We start from the raw sequence: 19,611 nt of genomic DNA on the forward strand, positions 1-19,611 counted from the left end.
TCCGTGGCATTAATGTGAAATACGGCCCAATTCCAAAAAGAAAACCGGAACAGCTAAGAGCATACGTTCCATTGGGAATGATCGATCCATTAACGAAAGTGGTCCGTCCATTACATCCAGCGAACGGTTCCGATTAACGACGGGGGTCCTACAATTGCATTTGTTAATTTTGGGGATATGCGAGGCATATATTTTGGTATCCACGTCAAGCGTTTCCAAATTCCAAGTGGGTATTAGACATATCGAGAAGCCCGTAAAGAAGCCCGAATCGATATAATTGCATACAGATAGTTGTATCAGAGCCTGAGAGAGCGAGTTAAATTAAACAAGATTAACTAGAATACGATACCTGAATCCTCACGTAGTCCATACGATTCCAACAAAATGCGTTCCCGAGCATTTGATCGATGGTTTCAGAGACGCCGTCAAGAACAATGTCAATGACTGACGGCGTCGAGCATTCGCCGTTGCATTTCAGTCGCCGGCGTGTGGAGCTACTCAACGGCCCGTTACCTAACGATAGAACGAGCAAGTCTTCGACGCCGTTAACGGAAGGGAAATCCCGTTTGTTATGCAAGACGTGAGTAACGGCAGCGGCGGTAGGGTTGTTCATGACAAGACCTCCATCGATAGCCAAGCAAGATGTTTTGCCGTCAATGGAGGTTAACTGGAACGGCTTGAAGAGGCTCGGAGTGGCGGATGTGGCACGGCAGACCTTCCAGAGTTCGAAATCGAAGCTTGGAGATTCTGAAGCGTCGGCACGGGAGAAGACAAATGGCGCAGAGCTATTCAGGTCATAGCAGGGGACGAGAAGAGGCTTGCACGTGTCCTTCAACGTCAAAAACTTACCGTCATTCCTGCGTAATACCGCCTTCAAAACATTGTCGATGCACTTATCGGAAAATCTCTGTCGGCGACGGAGAAAACCACCATTCTTGATCTTGAACATCGTGGACTGATTCTTCATCACGAATTCAACGGCATCCTTGGCGGTGAAGATCGGACGACCGGTGCCGTCATCTGCAGTCAGCATTGCAGCAAAAATGGCGCCGATTCCAGTACCTGCGAGGACATCGAAGAAGTCGACGATACGAGATTGAGGATCGCCAGTCCTGGATTGGATCTGCTCTTCGAGATGGATTAAGGCTGCACCGGCGATTAGGCCTTTGGTTCCTCCACCATCGATGCTGAGAATTCTTGTTTTCTTGTCCTCGCAATGCGAGAGCCATTTCTGTTCAAGTTTCGAAAATATCTCTAACGTCATTTTACTAAGCTCCATTTTGATTTGCAGAATGAGACCGAAGACTTGATGAGGAGGTATTTAGGAGGTGTTGAAGCTGTCGATCGTTGCAGATTCTGAGATGGAATCCGTGAAAAAGGAAAGGTCACGCTTTCTTCTTGAGATGCATTAATGGAGCAAAAAATTTTGCTTCACTGTCCACTCTTTCTATCAAAGTATCAATGACTCTGCTACGCTCTCTCTCTGGCTCTCTGCGTAAGCGTGTCTGAGACTCTGAGTGCGGGAGGAACGTTTCAGGAGTATAAGAGTATTTATATCGAGTTATCGACGAATACCTCTCTAGTCTCTACCCCTCTACAGTTCGCTCCGTCTTTCCTTTTACTCTTTGATTACTTTTTATATATTTAATATGTGTTTAACCGTTTAATCTGGGTCGGCGACACGTGTTTGCTTCCTTCTGTCGCGCGCACGTGTAACTACGGCGTGTCTTATTGGCTAACAGTGCCAAAAGATTCGGCTATTTGATCGGCTCGGCGCAATTTCTCGGTCCCCTATTTAATATTTTTCTTGTACTTATGTGTTCTTGTGTGAGTTGGGATATCTGCCCAAGATAACACATTCCAACACCCTCCCAACTTACTATCGTTTGGCAAGTCTTTTTTAAAATAATCTTTTAATAGATTTAACAATTAAAAGACGATGTAAATATTTGCATTAAGATTTTAACACTTTAAAGACTGTTTGATTAAAATGCATTTTTTTTTTACATGAAAATGATTGAAAAAGGTGAAAAGCTTTATTCAGAGCTTCTTAAAAATAATCTAAAATGGGCCTTTCATGTCTTTCCGAGGTTATAACTTTTGACAATTAAATCTTTTCTTAATCAAATAGAAAAAAAAATAAAAAACAAAAAACAAAAAACAAAACGTGGATTATCAAAATTTCTTAAAAACCACAGCCTATACAAAAAACTCACCAAAAAGCATTAGTCTAACATCATACATTTCACTACGAAACTAAGGCCATTGTAAAAGTGAGACCCACCATGCATGAAACGTGTAATATTGGTAAGGTGTTGGAATTCACCATCAAATTCGTTTATGCTATCCATGAACGAGATTTGTAGTTTGTAGGTAACCGTAAATCCAGCATCGCACTTGCTGAATTCTAGTTTTATGCGCATTTAGTGCACGTAGACGTTACGCGTGCGTGACTTTGCTTGACTGATTGATCTTTCCGGCGTACATGGGCCGGGTTTAGTCAAGCTTAGATGAGACTAAGCCCATACCTTTTCTTTACTACTGGGCCCAACCCTGGACCATTCATCTTTCCAAAGAAAATCCTGCAACAACTAATATATTTATGGTCGAATCGTTTAACCCGTGACCAACAGCCAGAACCGGATAGTGAAGACGTGGCGTTATCATTAATACATTGGTTTTTGGTAAAAAAAATAAAAACTGTAGATTTATTAATAAAAATGGAGGAAATATCATGATTTTGTTCAAGAAACCACATTATATATCATAAATTATATGGATTAGAACCACACAGCTAGATAGCCTCTTTCGAGGGGAAACCTAACAATGGCAAGATTAAAAAAAAAAAAAGATTATCTGACACGTATTTTTTTCTAAAGTTTTACACAAATTTCATATTATTACAAAATAAAATAAAATTGAGTAATCAAGAGGATACTGAAAGGATTTGTTGATTATATTGATCATTTTGAGATCTAAATCCGGTCTGATTAAGCCAAGTACAAACCTTGGGTGGTTGATTTGCTTTGTAAATTGAATCCAAATAGACCCTAATAATTGGGTTAGAGCTAAGTAGCAAAAGTGAAAAAAAAAAAAAAAAAAAAAAAAACTCATGGAACGTGATGTTAATTGACTTTTTTATTAAAGGCAGAACATGTTTAAATCAAGTATCAATTGGATTGGATTTGCATCCCAATTTTGGACACGGATGCTCAACAATAATGTATGGTTTTATTAAAGAAACAATTCTCACATCAGCACAACCAATATAATTTTACTTTTAAAAACAGTCATATATATATATTGGTGAACGCCTCCGAACCCTAAGACAATGGGTTTTAAATTTTTTTTAAGAAAAAAATATATACCAAATTGAATTATAAGAAAAGCAAACAAATATGAAAAATATGGGATATTTATTTATATATTTTTACATTAAAAAAGGTGAAATATAAAAACGTCCCGTGGGATTTCATTCTAACAAAAACCTTCCCTTGTAGTAAAAAAAAAATACAGTTGCCTCCCTTCCATCATTGTCCCAAATGGAAAATGTAGGGTTAATGCATTAAATTTTAAAATATCCATTTTACCCTTGTGTCTATCAATACAAACAAAGATTTACTATAATGCCCCTAAAAGAACTTTCAACTCTTAACTAAAAAATCCCCCAAGTAAGATTGAAAACAGCAAGTGATGTAACCGTTTCTGGTCACGTATCAATTTTTTGTGATGTATCGATTTTTTTTGGCTAAGTACCTCGTCATTTGACCTAATGGTGAAGTGCCTGGTGACGAACTGCCTGGTGGTGAGCTACCTGGTGGCAAGCTCCCTGGTAACGAGCTCCCTAGTGGAGAGCTACTTGGTGACGAACTCCCTGGTGGTGAGCTACCTAGTGGCAAGCTCCCTGGTGGAGAACTACCTGGTAACGAGCTCCCTAGTGGAGAGCTACTTGGTGACGAACTCCCTGGTGATGAGCTACCTGGTGGGGAGCTCCCTGGTGGAGAACTGCCTGATGACGAGCTCCCTAATGGAGAGCTACTTGGTGGCGAACTCCCTGGTTGAGAACTGCCTGGTGGCAAGCTCCTTGGTGGAGAACTGCCTGGTGACGAGCTCCCTGGTGGAGAGCTACCTGGTGGCGAGCTCCCTGGTGGAGAATTGCTTGATGACGAGCTCCCTGGTGGAGAGCTACTTGGTGGCAAACTCCCTGGTAAAGAACTGCTTGGTGGTGAGCTCCCTGGTGGAGAACTGCCTGGTGACGAGCTCCCTGGTGGAGAGCTACCTGGTGGCGAGCTCCCTGGTGGAGAACTGCCTAGTGGCAAGCTCCCTGGTGGAGAACTCCCTGGTGGTGAGCTACTTGGTGGCGAGCTCCTTGGTGGAGAATTGCCTGGTGACGAGCTCCCTAGTGGAGAGCTACTTGGTGACGAACTCCCTGGTGATGAGCTACCTGGTGACGAGCTCCCTGCTAGTGAGCTACTGGTGATGAGCTCCCTGGGTGGACTTGTCATTTGACCTGCTCCTAGGCGGCCTATAACTCAGGGGATGGTGGAGCTCCCTGGTGTAGGGCAACCTGACTGCCCTCTGCATGAGGTGATCTCCTCTCCTTTGTAGGCAGCGAGAGATGAGGAACCTGCGAGAACTGAATCAGAGGACCCGAGGGTATTTTCCCGGTAGGGACTCTTTGATGCCTAAGTTAGCATTCTAATTGTTGGGAGCTTGGAGAGAAATGAGAGAGCTAGAGAGCAGGGATTACCTCCATTTTTTCATTCTCCCTCCCTTGTCTTTAGGGGTCGAAGTCCTTATATATTGGTGTCCTGTCAAATCAGGCGTAACATCCTCTGTCAAGTCAGGCGTGCCTCTCTCTCTTCCGCAGTCATTACTGCTAGAGCTGAGGTGGCGGGTGCAGGCGGCTGCTGCAGAGTACGGCTCTGCCAGTCAAGGGACAACTCTCAGGACTGGCAGGCACGGCGCCGCCTAGCGAGAGACGTGGGCGCAGGTCTCCGGATCTGTCAGGTACGGTTGTCAGGCAGGAAATCTTCCTGCGATACGCCAAGCTACCCCTAAGTGTCGAGCTACCTATGCCGAGCTACCCCTAAGTGGCGACCTCTTCGTAAGACGCCAGGCTGCTTGCGGAGTGGCCAACTGCCTGTGGCGAGTTGCCTATGCTGAGCTACCTATAAGTGACGAGCTGCCCCTAAGTGGCGAGCTCTTCGTAAGATGCCAGGCTGCCTGTGGCGAGCTGCCCCTAGCTATACCGAACTCTCTGAACTATGTCGAGCTGCTTGTGGCGAGCTCTGCCGAGCTGCCCGAGCTTCCCAAACTGCCCAGTTGTCAAGAGGCTGCACTTGGTTTTCATGAGGTGTCAGGTGTCACAATTTCACTGGAGGGCCAAATCCGCCCTCATTAGTAAGGTTCAATTTAAAAGGAGCACAAGTACAAATATATAGAGTACCACATATTTATATTTGTGCACTTTACTAATGTAATTTTACTTTGTAAGCTCACAAGGATCGAACAAAGTCTAGAAGGGCAAAATTGACAATATAAATTATATTAGAAGATGTCTTAACGAATTGTAAGGACAAGTTTGTAACTTCCAAGTCTGAACAATGATAAAAGGAAGTAACTACATGCTTTTTTTTTTTCCAAAACTATAAGGGATGTTTTTATTAAAGTAAACCTTAGGGGAGGTTTTTATACTTTACCATTTGCATGTGTATATTTAATCAAAATTAGAAGGGAAGAGTAAAAGAAGAGAACTTGGATCCAATCCTCACAAGACCATGCTCACATCGGCCTCACAACCACTTGCAGCTGTGCATTGAGAATATCTACCCATAAATAAAAACATGTAAGTATACATAGATATATATTCTTAATATACAGATGCAAGTTGCTATAAATACAGTGTAAGCATGGTCTTGTGAGCACTGAATTTCATCCTAGAAGAAGAGGCAAATGAGGAATGAAGATCTAGAGGAGGGGTATGGATGAAGGTTGGCTGATTCTTAGTCATGGACTTTCTCCAAGTTGTACTGGAAGAATTACCACATAGAACGGTTCTGTGCATTATGTTAATACCTAGCTTGTCGAGCTATTACCAGCAAAAAAGCACCAAATTGCATCAGTCTGGTCAACGAACAACAATTATCATCTCTTTGAGTAATAAGCAAATTAAGCAGAATCATGGTATTTATGGGCCTAGACGTCTCCTTCACAACGACAGACACCCTAGAAATGAAAACAAATAAGCTAACCAGACCAATATATGCTTGCTTCCTTGACAATATTGAGTGAATTAAGTAAGATCGCTTGGGAGAAAAGATGATAGCCCTCCTACTAAAAGATATCTTTGCTATATAATGCCAATACTTGCAAAGACATTGATGCAACTACCACTATCTTCACTATTATATTATAATTAGTATGTCACTTTCATTCGAACCCGGATCTGATAAAAGCAAAAAATGTGCAAACATGTTGAAAGCACAACATCAAGTAACATCTCCCTATGAATTTAGCATATTAATATGTGGCTCAATATCATGCTCTCAACGTGTTTACATGCTATTTTGCTTCAATCCCTTACCCTTATCCCTTCTCCTTTCGTTTCAACATTATCTTCATTCCAGTAAAATCCTTGGGTAATTCCAAAACTACCATTTATCCAATGAGTTGTAAGGTGTATTTATCCATATGTATCACTATCAAATGTATAGAAATTAAGCATCAATAGACTGAAAATCAAGTTCAGCCATGCAGTCCTATTATGGGACTGGATCAGTTTGGCCAGGCACCCACTGTCACCTGTTTTGCAATTTTGGCTATATAGTTCATATTTTTAGGTTACGTTTGGATAAGCCTCAGGATCTGTACTTTTAAAGCCCAAAAACACAAAGCTCCAATTTTAGGCTTTCTGCTTTGGGACTTATAATTGGTTCAGATTATACTGTTTATAAAAGTAATTCTTGCCCCACGGTCAAAAACACTTTTTGGCTTGATTTTATTTTCCACGGCTTATCCAAACAACGCCTTAATCTTAAGCTACTGCTACCTTGTATTTTACTTCTATTGAATTTAATAACTGGGGAATGTTACAGAAAACAAGGTTGCCGATCAATATTAAACGGGTTTAATTGATTTGTTTGCGTTTTATTATAATTTAGATTGTCACTCATATCAAATTATTCACAACTGCATAGAAATATCCTAAAATTTATGTATGCCAAATAAATTTTCATTTAAAATGATATTCAAAGATAGCCTACTAGGGAGTAGGGACTTAGTATCGATACTTGCGCAGCTGCACTTGGTTTGGAAAGTATTCTGTGTCTATGGCTTTCCGATATGTCCCTCCAAACATTGTATTGCATTAGACACTGGTTTAGAGGGTATCTGGGCCTTAAACCGATCCCTCTTGACTGGTTTCCAAAAAAATAAGTAAAACCTAAGAAAAAGTACCCATACAGGCTGATACACCCTACCTCAGCTACCATATGTGAAAGATGGATTAAAATAGCAATGGAATGCTATTGGGTGTATAAGATATAAGATATGACACTCTTAAGTTTTGTTTGGGACATGAAATCACATAATAAACGTACTTGTTCAACCAAGTAATTTTTTTAGGGTTCTACTGTGATACCAGAAAGATACGATATCTAAAAAACTTATGACCAAATTAACGGGTATCATTTTTTAACCCCAAACTTTACTCCAAGTGGAGGGGTGACCACCTTAAATTTTATTAACTATTTTCAAAAAAAAAATTGTAATAACAGGAGAGGAATTAGCCCACCTTGCCCCATAACCCAAGCATACATAGCTCTCTCTCTCACCATCTCAGGCTCACCCAAAGAAAAACAAAAAAAAGAAAGAAAAATCTAACAAAACTTAATTAATCAGGATAAACAAACTCAAATTATAAATATCTTAAACAATCAGGTGGTATTTATCAAAATTTATAGATAGGTTTTGATTGATCAAAACTCTTCTGGTACCATTCCTTTCTAGCATGATTCTTAATTTTTATGTGGTATGATTCTTTATTTCTAATTATGAGGTGTAATATATTCCATCAATCCTGCATCCAGTGAAAATGTTTGCAGAAATTCCAATCTACTAGTTTAAATCCTTAAGTTGTCCACCTGAGGAGGACGCCCGTTACTGTGCCCCTACTAATAACCTTACTCGTGTTTCCAATAAGATATTGACACTGAATACTCACATTTAAAATTTGGAAAATGACTTCTAACCGCCTACTTTTGTGTTTTTGTGTTTAGGAAGAATTTTAAGGATTTTATTAGTTTTTATAAATTATAACTAGTAAGTATGTGCTCTTTGCAACAACTTTAGATGATGATGATAATAATGTGTTCAATTTTTTCAACAATTTTTTCTTTTTCTATGTTTACAAAAATAACTCTTGTTTGTTATATTTATTTTTATTTAATATAATGAATATATGATACTAGAGATATTAAAAGTATTGGATATATATCCAATTAATATATGATATAGGAGATATGGATTTTGTATTATTAAAAGTGCTGGATATGAATATAATTAATGAAATTTATTGATGAAAAAAATAGATTTAATGAAAGAGAATAGTAGTTAATACCTTAAATATAAGACTTAATGGGAGGATATTAAATAAAGTGAAAAAGTGGCATTTCAAAATACATTTTTTACTCTCATAAACAAAATATAGGATTTCGTCAATCCTTTATTTATGGGAATTTTGATTTTCAAGTACATTTATGGGAAATTTTCAGTCTTAGTTTTAAAGTATGATATAACTTTTGATTTTGAAATATAAAAGTCCAAAAAATTCCTATAAATGTACTTGAAAATTAAAATACTCATAAAATATGGAAAAAAAAAGATAAAGAATGAGGTCATTAAAAAATGTAATTCACATTAACATTGAAGCAACAGACTTCAATAATTCACGTTATCTGTAATTCACATATATATGGTATTGAAGTTTGTTGCTTCAATGGCTCAGATAATGTGAATTACATTTTTTAATGACCTCATTCTTTATCTTTTTTTCCATATTTTATGAGTATACTTTAATACTTGAAAATCAAAAGTTATATCATACTTTAAGATTAAGACTGAAAATTTCCCATAAATGTACTTGAAGATCAAATTTAAATACTCATAAAAATGGAAAAAAAAAAGGATAAAGGATGAGGTCATTAAAAATGTAATTCACATTATTTGAGACATTGAAGCACCAAACTTCAATACCTTTGTGAAGAGGGGGCTATTGGTAATATTTTATCTTCTTTTATTTGGGAGAGGAAAATAAATTTAAGTCACCAGAATTCTCATCTTCCATGGATGAAAGTTGGCACAAGAAGAGAGAGACGAGGTGGCAGGATATGCGGATGACTTTCTTTCTCCCAAGTAAAATCCCTGTACTCACATGGACGGTTTGACAGATTTGCCGCTGGAACGTAAATGCCAGTGCATTTTTTTTTAACTTTGCTTTTTCTTGAAAACAAAAACACTATAAAAAGAAAAAAAGAATTTAAAATTAAGAAAAGAAAACCTCTGGACCAGTGTTTTCAAACTGTCCTTGATCGAGACTCAGGCGGTTGAACCGATCCAAACAATAGTTTTTTAATTTCTTTTAATTTTTATTAATTGGGACATCCATTAATTCAAACCGGACAGTTGAATTACTGACCCAAAAACGAATGGCCAAAGGTTCAAAGCAATTCTAATTCCGGGTCGATTTTTAATACCTTGTTCTGAACATTAAAATTCGGTTGAAAGTAATAAAAAAAAAAAAAAAACTACAGGTTAATATTCATTGAGTGTTTGGTAGAAACAAGTGAATTGGAAGATGGGAACTGAACTCCCACCTAATCGCCAAGTAAAGGAGACGTGCAAGATGCAAACAAGAAACCCACCGCTCAAATGAAAACCCTCATCGAAACGTCATTGATCCAATTGTTTCAGGAACATGTTAGTCACATCCAAATCTAATTTATCCTTGAGTTGCCCTCGCCAATCCACCTCTGCTCTCAAGACAAGTCAATGACTTCAACAGTGAAATCTGCTGAACACTGTGCCCGAGTCACACACCCTTGGTGCTCTAACTGACCTGATCAAGTTAGATTCATTTGGGTTACTCGGATCATTTCTAAAGTACAAACCCAAAATGGGAACTGTGGATCACGGGTCAAACAGTCTGGGATTTGGTTGCACCACTCCCATTTTGGGTTTGTAACTTGTAAGTGATATATAAAACCGCAATATTGACCCGACCCTACCAGCCTTGATCAGGTTTTGGTTTGGGCTCAGGCTGACATTACCCTATGTCAAGCCTGACCTCTTGACATGTTGCAATGGAGCGTCTATAAACATACTTTTGGTTGAATGTGTTAGAGAATAAAAGTCTATTCTTGAACCTCACTTAACAATTAAAATTTTTAGGTTAAATGATTCTTGGCATCAGAACTTATTCGAATCATTTAGTGCTTGATCCTCATCACCCCATTTATAATTAATTAAATTTAAGCACAATTTATTGATAGGCCTCTGCTTATTCACACTTCAAGCCTGACTTTCGTGCGAAGAGGTTGAATGATAATCTCACCTAACAGGTTGAATTGGATTTGAACTTCCATATTATTTCATCTAGCGGGCCGAATTGAGATTGCTTGGTGTGTGTGGTTGGACTCTTTGGATTTCTAAATCCAAAGAATAATTTTCTTTTACTCAAGTTGTATGGTGTTATTAGTAGGCTTCAATCCGGCCCACATATTCCCATAGGTGTAACTTTATGGTGCAAATGGCTTTTAATTCTATACAATTGGAGCTTGCTTTTGTTTCTATGCAATTGGTGCAAATTCAAACCATCACATCAACTGATATTTTATTTCAAATGCTCCTTTCATCACATTTCATTGGGATTGCCTAAATTGATCTAAAATTGATATAAGAGATTTGTTAATTTTATTACTTATTTGTTACTTCACCCATATAAATCAATATCAACTCCAGCAAGTAATACACTAATTGAGAATGTCGGGTTAAAATCCATAAACACCATGTTTGATCTTGTATTGGCATGAACTCAGACGTTACATAAAGCCAATGGTTTATGCTGCATGTGCAGCAGGTTGTACAATCAATGATGAGGTTTTATGCAAATAATAAATTCATAGGCCCCATTGTAAAAGGTACCAACTCCATGTATTTAAATACTGGTGTATAACCTTACCATTGGTCTATTAAACAAAATGCATGATTGGCGTGTGAGGTGGTTCCTCAACCTTACCATTGGTTCGGTTCCTCACTTTTCAAAGTCTCAAGCCATGATAATGACTAATTTAGTTGGTCGTTAACACTTATAAAGAACCAAATGAAGTTGATAGGATGGCATGAACTGTCCTTGTTTTAGAATGTCTATTAGGATAAATTGTTGAAAACCTCCCCGAAATTTTGACTGTTGTTAAAACTTTCATTGAAGTTTGGTAATTATAGTCATCTCCCCTGAACTTTTTTGACACAATTGCAAGTAGAGCCCATTTGTTAGAATCTTATAATAAGAGGCATGGAAATGTCCAAAATACTCATACAATTATTATTGAGGCTGTTTACTACAGAAAAAACAATACCAAGTTTACAAACAATAAAAATAGAGAATTTAAAGTTACAACTTTAGCTAGCGATTGATATGAAAGACAAATTTGGATAATAAATCAATTTCAGAAAAGAGATTTGAAGGATTTGGGCTAACCATTCATATGAAGAGAAGATTACAATTATCAAACTTAAGAGGAGGTTTCAACAATAACCAGAAACTTCAGAGGATGTTTCATCAATTTATCCTATCTATTATATGTCTATTATGCCAATGCCATCATACCCTTCTGGCATCATAGATTTCATCAATTTTGTATTTTTCATCAAGACTTAAACAAGTTCACATCTGTTGTGACCATTTTCATGAATATAGCCCTTATTTGTTTCAAAATGGAGGACCATTTGGATCAGTCACATCTTTCCACTAATCCAAATCAGCCCTACACTCACCTTGTGTTAGGGTTGTGTTTGATACCATTACTGTTTCTACTTTGAAAGGTACTGGTGATCAATATAAATTGACATACAACTGTTATTTGAGGCTATTTATATTTGAAACAAGCATACCTTAGAAATACATGTGTAGGAGACTATTTCTAGACATCCAAATTGACGTTTCAGGTGGAAACAGCAATAATACTAATTATTCTAGTCGAAGTACTCTCAAATACTGATGTGGCAATACATCTCTGGTTGATGAACCCAAAGTGTCTTAAGTAGAAATGACAATGATACCAAACACAACCTAGAATTATCTTTGAATCACATGAGCCTTCCGAAGTATTGTTGCTTTAAATTAAAAAATGAACTAAAGACTAAGATAATCACTTGACATCACTCCCAAAGTGGAGATGTAAGGTTGATCCCATGCATAGAACTGCAAGCTTTCTACGTCATAGCCACTGCACCATCTCCACCTTCCTGCCCTGTTAATCTCACTTGACCAACTAACCTGGCCAGCTAATATAATATCAAAGAAAAAGAAAAGAAAAGAAAGGTGACTTAAAGTACCAGAAAATTGAGGAGTTATCTCAGCCATGTAAGGAAGGAAAAAGGTTTCAAGTTAAATAGTTCTATATGAAAGAAGATCGATGAGAGGACATGTGGATTCTTTTATGATCCAAACCACCTTGATATTCTTAAATCATTTGAATTTATTATCTAAGATTCCAACTAATAAACTTAAAGATAGTGGCTATGAGTTGGGTTACCTGATTTAAGAATTTCAACATTGAGATTAAGTTTTGGGCCCATTGAAAATTTAACAAATTTCTAATAACCGAGTTTTTCACAAGCCATTTGAGGTATTGGTTAGTCTTGAACAGAGCTTGAGCCCAATGAAACTTGGTTTATGAAGCTTATAAGCCTAATCAAGCTTATATCATATATAATATTTTTAATGTTTATATATAATAATAAATAACTTTTTATATAGACAATAAGAAATATTTTTATATGCATAATTTATCTAATTTTTTTATATGAAACATGGCTAATTGTTGAGTTTAAACCAAGTTGGAACATATAAGTTTTTGAGTCAAGTCGAATTTGAGATTATGTTTCTAGCTAAAAATGAACTCAACTTTGAACTTGAGCCTTGTGTTTTGTCGAGCCAAATTTGAATAATTAGATATTCAGCTAAACTCAAATCCACCCCTATTATCAACCCAACCCGACCCAACTTGCACCCGTACTATAGATATATTCTTACCATCCATAAGTTCATTTCTAACTTTATTAACACTAGTAAGCATGCACGTGCTTTGCATGTGACAATTCTAGATGATGATATTGATATTAATAATATATTCAATTTTTTTATAAATTTTATGTATTTTTTTTTTGTTTCTTAATATTAATCATATGCAAATTACAAATCTAATATGATTACATAATCACCTCATCCAAATATGTGATAACCGGATCGAATTGTGAAGTTTCAAGTATCATTGACAGGCCTACCTGCTTGGCTAGACTCTTCTTCTTGTAGTGTTTTCTCTTTTTGGTGTATCTTTTTTCTTTTGTTCATTTATTAAAAAATTGTAAGATTTAAATAGAGAGAATTGAATGAGGTGAAAAGTAGTAGTTAAATTTACAAGTTAAACTTTACAATTAAATAAGGACTAAATTCACAAATAAGTATTTTAGTCAAAAGAAATTTTCACAATTTTATTCATATTTTTAATAGTAGTGTAAATATAGAATTATAGGTGTGTTCAATTTTTTGTATTTTTGTGTGTAAAAAGAATTCTAATATATCACACTTACTTTTTATTTAATATGATAAATATATGATATTATTCATGTGCTTGAATGCTTTTCTTGCAAAATTTTATATATATATATATATTGTATTTTGATATTTTATTAATTTTTATTATTTATTTATGACATTAAAGGTTAATACATTTAACCCATAACTTGAACTATTTATTATTTATTTTTATATTTCATTTTTGGTTAGTTCTAAATTATGTATTTCATTTTCATTATCAATAAAATTAATTATTGTTTATAATACTTATTTTTTAATTTGATTAATAAAAATATCATAAATGTGTCTAATTTTTTTATAATTTTCTATATTTATTTATATTTTAAAAAATTTATTACTTAACCATGACTTTGTAGGTTGATCAATTTGATTCAGATTGTTGAATTGCTTAGCCATCACTTCGATAAAAAATGATTTAGTTTTTGAGTCAGTTTTAAAATATATGGGTTTATATTGTAAAAAATATTGATATAGATCTAATTAATAGCATTTATCAATGAAAATAAATTAAAAATATAGGATTTAATAAGAGAAAATGAGATTTAATACCTTAAGTATAAGACTTAATGGGAGGGGATTAAATGAGGTGGAAAGTAATAATTAAAGTTACACTTTCATGGATTAAATACACAAATATAGGCATTTTAGTAGCCATTAAAATTATAATAAAATGACTTTTATACCCTTTCTCAAGTAAAGAAGTAGATGGTAATTTTAATAAAAAAATTTTAACATTTCATCCACACTTTTATATATAGAGATTTATAACCAACTAACCATGCATCAAATTTTGAATAAGAAATTTACATCTAAATGAAATGATTGTCCTTGATGTGTTTTCCCAACATCTCACCACTAAAATGATTGTCAACAATTAGGCAAAGTAGGCACATTAGGTAAGCACAATGAGTGAGCACGTAATAGCTGTGTGACACATGTCCCAATTAATGCTCCTTTCATCCAAACGTTTTTGCTTCATTAGACAAAAATTATCCATTACTTTATTATCTTTGTCAAAATAATTAAAAATATTTTGACAAAGATAATAAAATAATGGATAATTTCTGTCTAACGGAGCAAAAATGTTTGGATGAAAGGCACATTAATTGGGACATGTGTCACACAGCTATTACGTGCTCTTCATTGTGTTTACCTAATGTGCCTACTACATATGAACCCTCATTTGTCATTGTCACCAATATGATTGATACATTGTCACTATCTAGTGATAGAACCAAGAAGCAATTTTCATTAGATAGCTAAGGGTGTATTCCGAAACATGATTGGTTTTGTTTTTCAAAATAAAAAACAACTGCGCTATATAACCAAAATTAATGGAATTTCATTTTATAATTTGTTTTTATTTTGAAAAATAAAATCATACACCTTTGGCAAAAACCCCTTAAGATTAATAGAATTTTATCTTTAGCATACATCTCATATTGCAGCAATATTTTACAAGCTTATTGTGATAATTAGGGTTGTTCATAAGAAGATCCAACCCGGATCGACCCAACCTGAGTTGGCCGGGTTTTCTTCAGCATCGGTTGGTTTCAGGTTGTAAAAAATCATAAACCAATGGTTCGGGTCGATTTCGGTTTTCATGTCTGAAAATTGAAACCGACCCGAACCGAACTGACTTAGTAGTTAGTTCCTAGTTAGTAGTTACAATCTACTTAGTTCCTACTTAACTAAGTTGTCTCTATCCTATTTACAACATAACTTAATTTCTAGTTTTCTAGTTAGGAATGACATTAATGGCAAGTATTGTAAGACAACTAGACAAGGAATTTTTTTGGAAAAGTTTAAAGAAAAGAATCAAAGGATCCTAGTTTCTATGGTCTTTTACACCAAATAGGCAACCAATTACAATTAGAATTATGTGTCATTTTTTACTTAGATTAGAAGGTTTCTTGAAATATACAAATTTCAGTCTTCTTTCTCTAATACAGTTTGACTTTCTATTTTCTTGATAACTTCTATTCTAACATGGTCTTCCCCCCTTAGCCCCTCAATTCAACCACAATCTCTAATACAATTTGACTCTCAAGAATCAAAATTTTGAAATTTCAATTTATTACCATGGTTGAACTTAGAGCCGAAACCGACCCAACCCAACTCAAACCGACTAGGTCGGTTTTGCTTAACACAGGATCGGTTTCAGTTTCAATTTCAGGTAACCCGACCAGGTCGGGTTGGTTGAAAAAATCTCAATAAACCGACTCAACCCGACCCATGAACAGCCCTAGTGATAATCTTCTAAGTAATAGTTTATTTTTCCTTCATGGGGCTAAACAACGGAGGTAACTAGCCATAATCCGGATCACTTGCCAACAAAATATATTCCTATACCTTATCAACATCATATGACATGGAAAATCTCATCATACATAATAGGTCCCACTTTTATGACGGATCCTAATTTCATAATGAAATGTGTGGTGTCAGATAACTTAGTAGGAGTGAGTTGGAAACGTGTTTTTATTGGCAGGAAATCCCAACTTAACTAGCCCATCACCCCATATCCCCCAACCTTGGTGGCAGCTGAATTTGATCCCAGATCCTGCTACAACGAATCAAAGATCCTAAATCATGCCAACCAAAATCTGCTTCAACCGCGTTATTCCTTATTCTGCCTACAAGCTACATCCAGAGAGCTAGAGCAAAAGGTTTTGATTTTTTCACGATGTTGACAAAAGTTTGTTGATTTGTCATTTTCCTATGGACAGCACTTAACGTGGAAATATTGACCGCAAATCAAGTTGCTCACAATTAAGGGTGTCAATTGAACCAGATTGGGTCCAATTCAATCCAGTCTAATATAAATCCATTGCAGATAGATCAAGTCCAATTCAATCCCAAATTGCACTCCTATTTATGTCTTTTTTCTATTATGATAAACTACTATAAAAGTGAGTTTTAGTATGAGAGTGATCACTTTATTCAAAGAAAAATGCCAAAAGTTAAGTCCATATCTAATTACATCTCTTGGCCCTTAAAAAAAATATCAAGTTGGTTTTTCTCCTACCAATATATTGAATACACCATGCTGAGTGAAAACCTTCTTTCATGTACAAGTTTTTACATAGAAAAATTGTATGAATTTTGTGAAATCATGTTCCATGTCTCAAATTCATAGTCAATCCTATTCTCATAGGAGTAGCTGATTTGAATCCAATTTTTGTTTCCCTTAAATTTCATATTCATAATAGTGCAAAAAGGAAGCGCACCTTCAAATTGAGTTTACCGAGCTTATGGTAGTGAACTCCACTTAAGCTTCAACCATTAAGGAGCTTTCAACCTCTTAAATATCTTAGGGCCTGTTTAGGGGTCTGGGATCTGAATCGGAATGGGTCCAACTATTTGGTTGAGGGAACTGGAATCCCATTTCCATTCCTGCTGGAATGGCCATTCCCACCCCTCCCTTGGGAATGAAATTTCATTTCAGTTTATTCCAATTTCTGTATAAACCAAACAATCCCTTAGTTTTATCTTTTATTGGGAGCATAACTGTAGTGTGTAAAAGGTCTCTAACCGGTAGGGATGCTTATAGTTCGGCTAAACGAATCATGGGCCTATTTTTGAAACCAAACTGGTACTACTGGTTTATGGAAAATGGTAACTAAAATTGAACCAAAGCCGATAGGTTAACCGGCGGTTCATTTCGTTAGTTTTTTGGTTTTTTGTTTTTACAGTATATATTATAAATATATAATTATATAATAAAAAACTAAATATATATAATGTTATATTTTAAGTAATAAATAATATATTATATATTATAAATTTATATATTTATATATAATGTGTATTTATTAATTCATTATATATAAAATATATAAAATATATATAATATACATAAATACATAAAAAATATATAGGAATATATGTATACCAGTTGGTTCAATTAACTACCAGTTTTCTATATTGGTTAGCCGAAACCGAACTGGTACCTTTGGTCTTTTAAGAATACCAAACCAAAAGGTTACTAAACCGGTTGGTTTGGTTTTGATTGGTTTTTTATTTGGTTTGGTTTTTCGGTTTTTCTTGCTCAGCCCTACTAACTGGTTGTAACGAGAGGGTTGCCCCTCGTGTAGCCCATTATCACACATATATACAAATATAATAATAAAAAATAAATGTTAAAAGAAAGAAACCTAGTTATCTCCCAAAGCCAACATGAGTTTTTCGTTTTTTTTTTCCTTCTTTGTTTTAGTTTGCTCTTCATCCATTACAAGGAGGCCCATACAAATAGGACCATAATATTTTATAATTCATGGAATCTCTAATAATTACTCTTAGGTAATGAGTTATAATGATTTTCTCTTTTGTTTGTCACCCTTTTGCAAAGTGGTATAGATTCAGATCTGCTACCAACAAAAGCACTCCCAACCTGTCCCGACGGGGCCACTGCAGCCGCACATTGCGAGTAAGGGTGTAAGTGGGTTGAATTTGAATCAGATCAGGCAATACCCAAATTCGAATTCGATTAGAAAATTCGATATCCGACAGATATTAAGAATTAATATTCAAATTCAAATCTGATTAAATATTCGAATATTCGATTCGATTAATTAATTATTTTAGATAATTAATAAATATATAAAATAAATATTTTTATTGATATAAAGTATATAAATATATAAATTATTTATATAACTTAATTATTATATATATTATATAAAATATTTTGTATATTATATATAAGAATTAAATAATCGATCGAATTCAGATATTTATCGAATCGAATCAAGCCATATCTGAATTCGAATCTAGTTAACTATTCGGTAAGAATAGGATATTCAAATTCGACCAATTAGATATTCGAATTATCTGAATTGATTCAATTATGTCGAATATCGAATTTGAAATCGGATTTTCGAATACCACCGACACCCCTTATTGCGAAGTGATGAGGGCAGATTTGGCCCTCCAGTGAAATTGTGACACATGGCACCTCGTGACAACTAGGAAAACACCCAACCAATAAACTTATGAAGTTGGTGACCCACCCGAGCACCAGTTTGGCCGCCCTGGCGCGACATGCATGCAGCCTGACGCGCGCCTGTGCGACCTGCACGGCGCGCACGTGGCCTGCGCGAACTGCGCACGGCTTGCGCGACCTGGCCGACCTGGACCAGCCTAGCGCATGATCCGGCCAAGGCGCCCACCGACGAACCTGGCCTAGACACTGACCCGCCGACTGACACAGGCGCCAGCTTGACGACCTAATCTAGACACTGACCCGCCGACTGACACAGGCGCCGACCTGACGACCTGGCCTCGACACTGACCGCCGACTGACGTAGGCACCCCTCTGACAACCCGGCCCAGGCACCGACCTGGCCGCCTGACACAAGCGCCAGCCTGACGACCTCGAGGAATTCACCACCGTACCCCGGTTTTGACAGGATGCGACGAGTCTTACCGTTTGGAGGCTTTTCACCCACCTAACCCGCGAGGACTTCGGTATATAAAGACCTCACCCCCCAAAGGGGACGGGGATGAAAAATAAAGGGAAGTAACCCTGCTCTCTAGCTCTCTCATATCATCTTCAAAGCTCTCTACAATAAGAGTGCTAACTTAAGCATCGGAGAGCCCCCACTGGGAAAATACCCCCGGGACCTCTGATTCAGTTCTTGTAGGTCCTTCAGCTCCCGCCACCTACGAAGAGGAGGAAAAGATGCAGTTCTCGGAAGTCCCTTAGCTCCCGCCACCTACAAGGAGGAGGA

The 19,611-nt window shown here is 36.3% G+C and overlaps 1 pseudogene; it reads right to left on the reverse strand.

Annotated features, from left to right (window-relative positions):
- Nucleotides 1–331: 331 nt before the first annotated feature.
- LOC148861856 (putative inactive patatin-like protein 9 pseudogene) lies at nucleotides 332–1,316 on the reverse strand (annotated as a pseudogene).
- Nucleotides 1,317–19,611: the final 18,295 nt, after the last annotated feature.

This window comes from Nelumbo lutea, chromosome 4 (genome assembly GCF_056320005.1).
Source record: "Nelumbo lutea isolate HS-2025 chromosome 4, American lotus-T2T, whole genome shotgun sequence".
NCBI lineage: Eukaryota > Viridiplantae > Streptophyta > Magnoliopsida > Proteales > Nelumbonaceae > Nelumbo > Nelumbo lutea.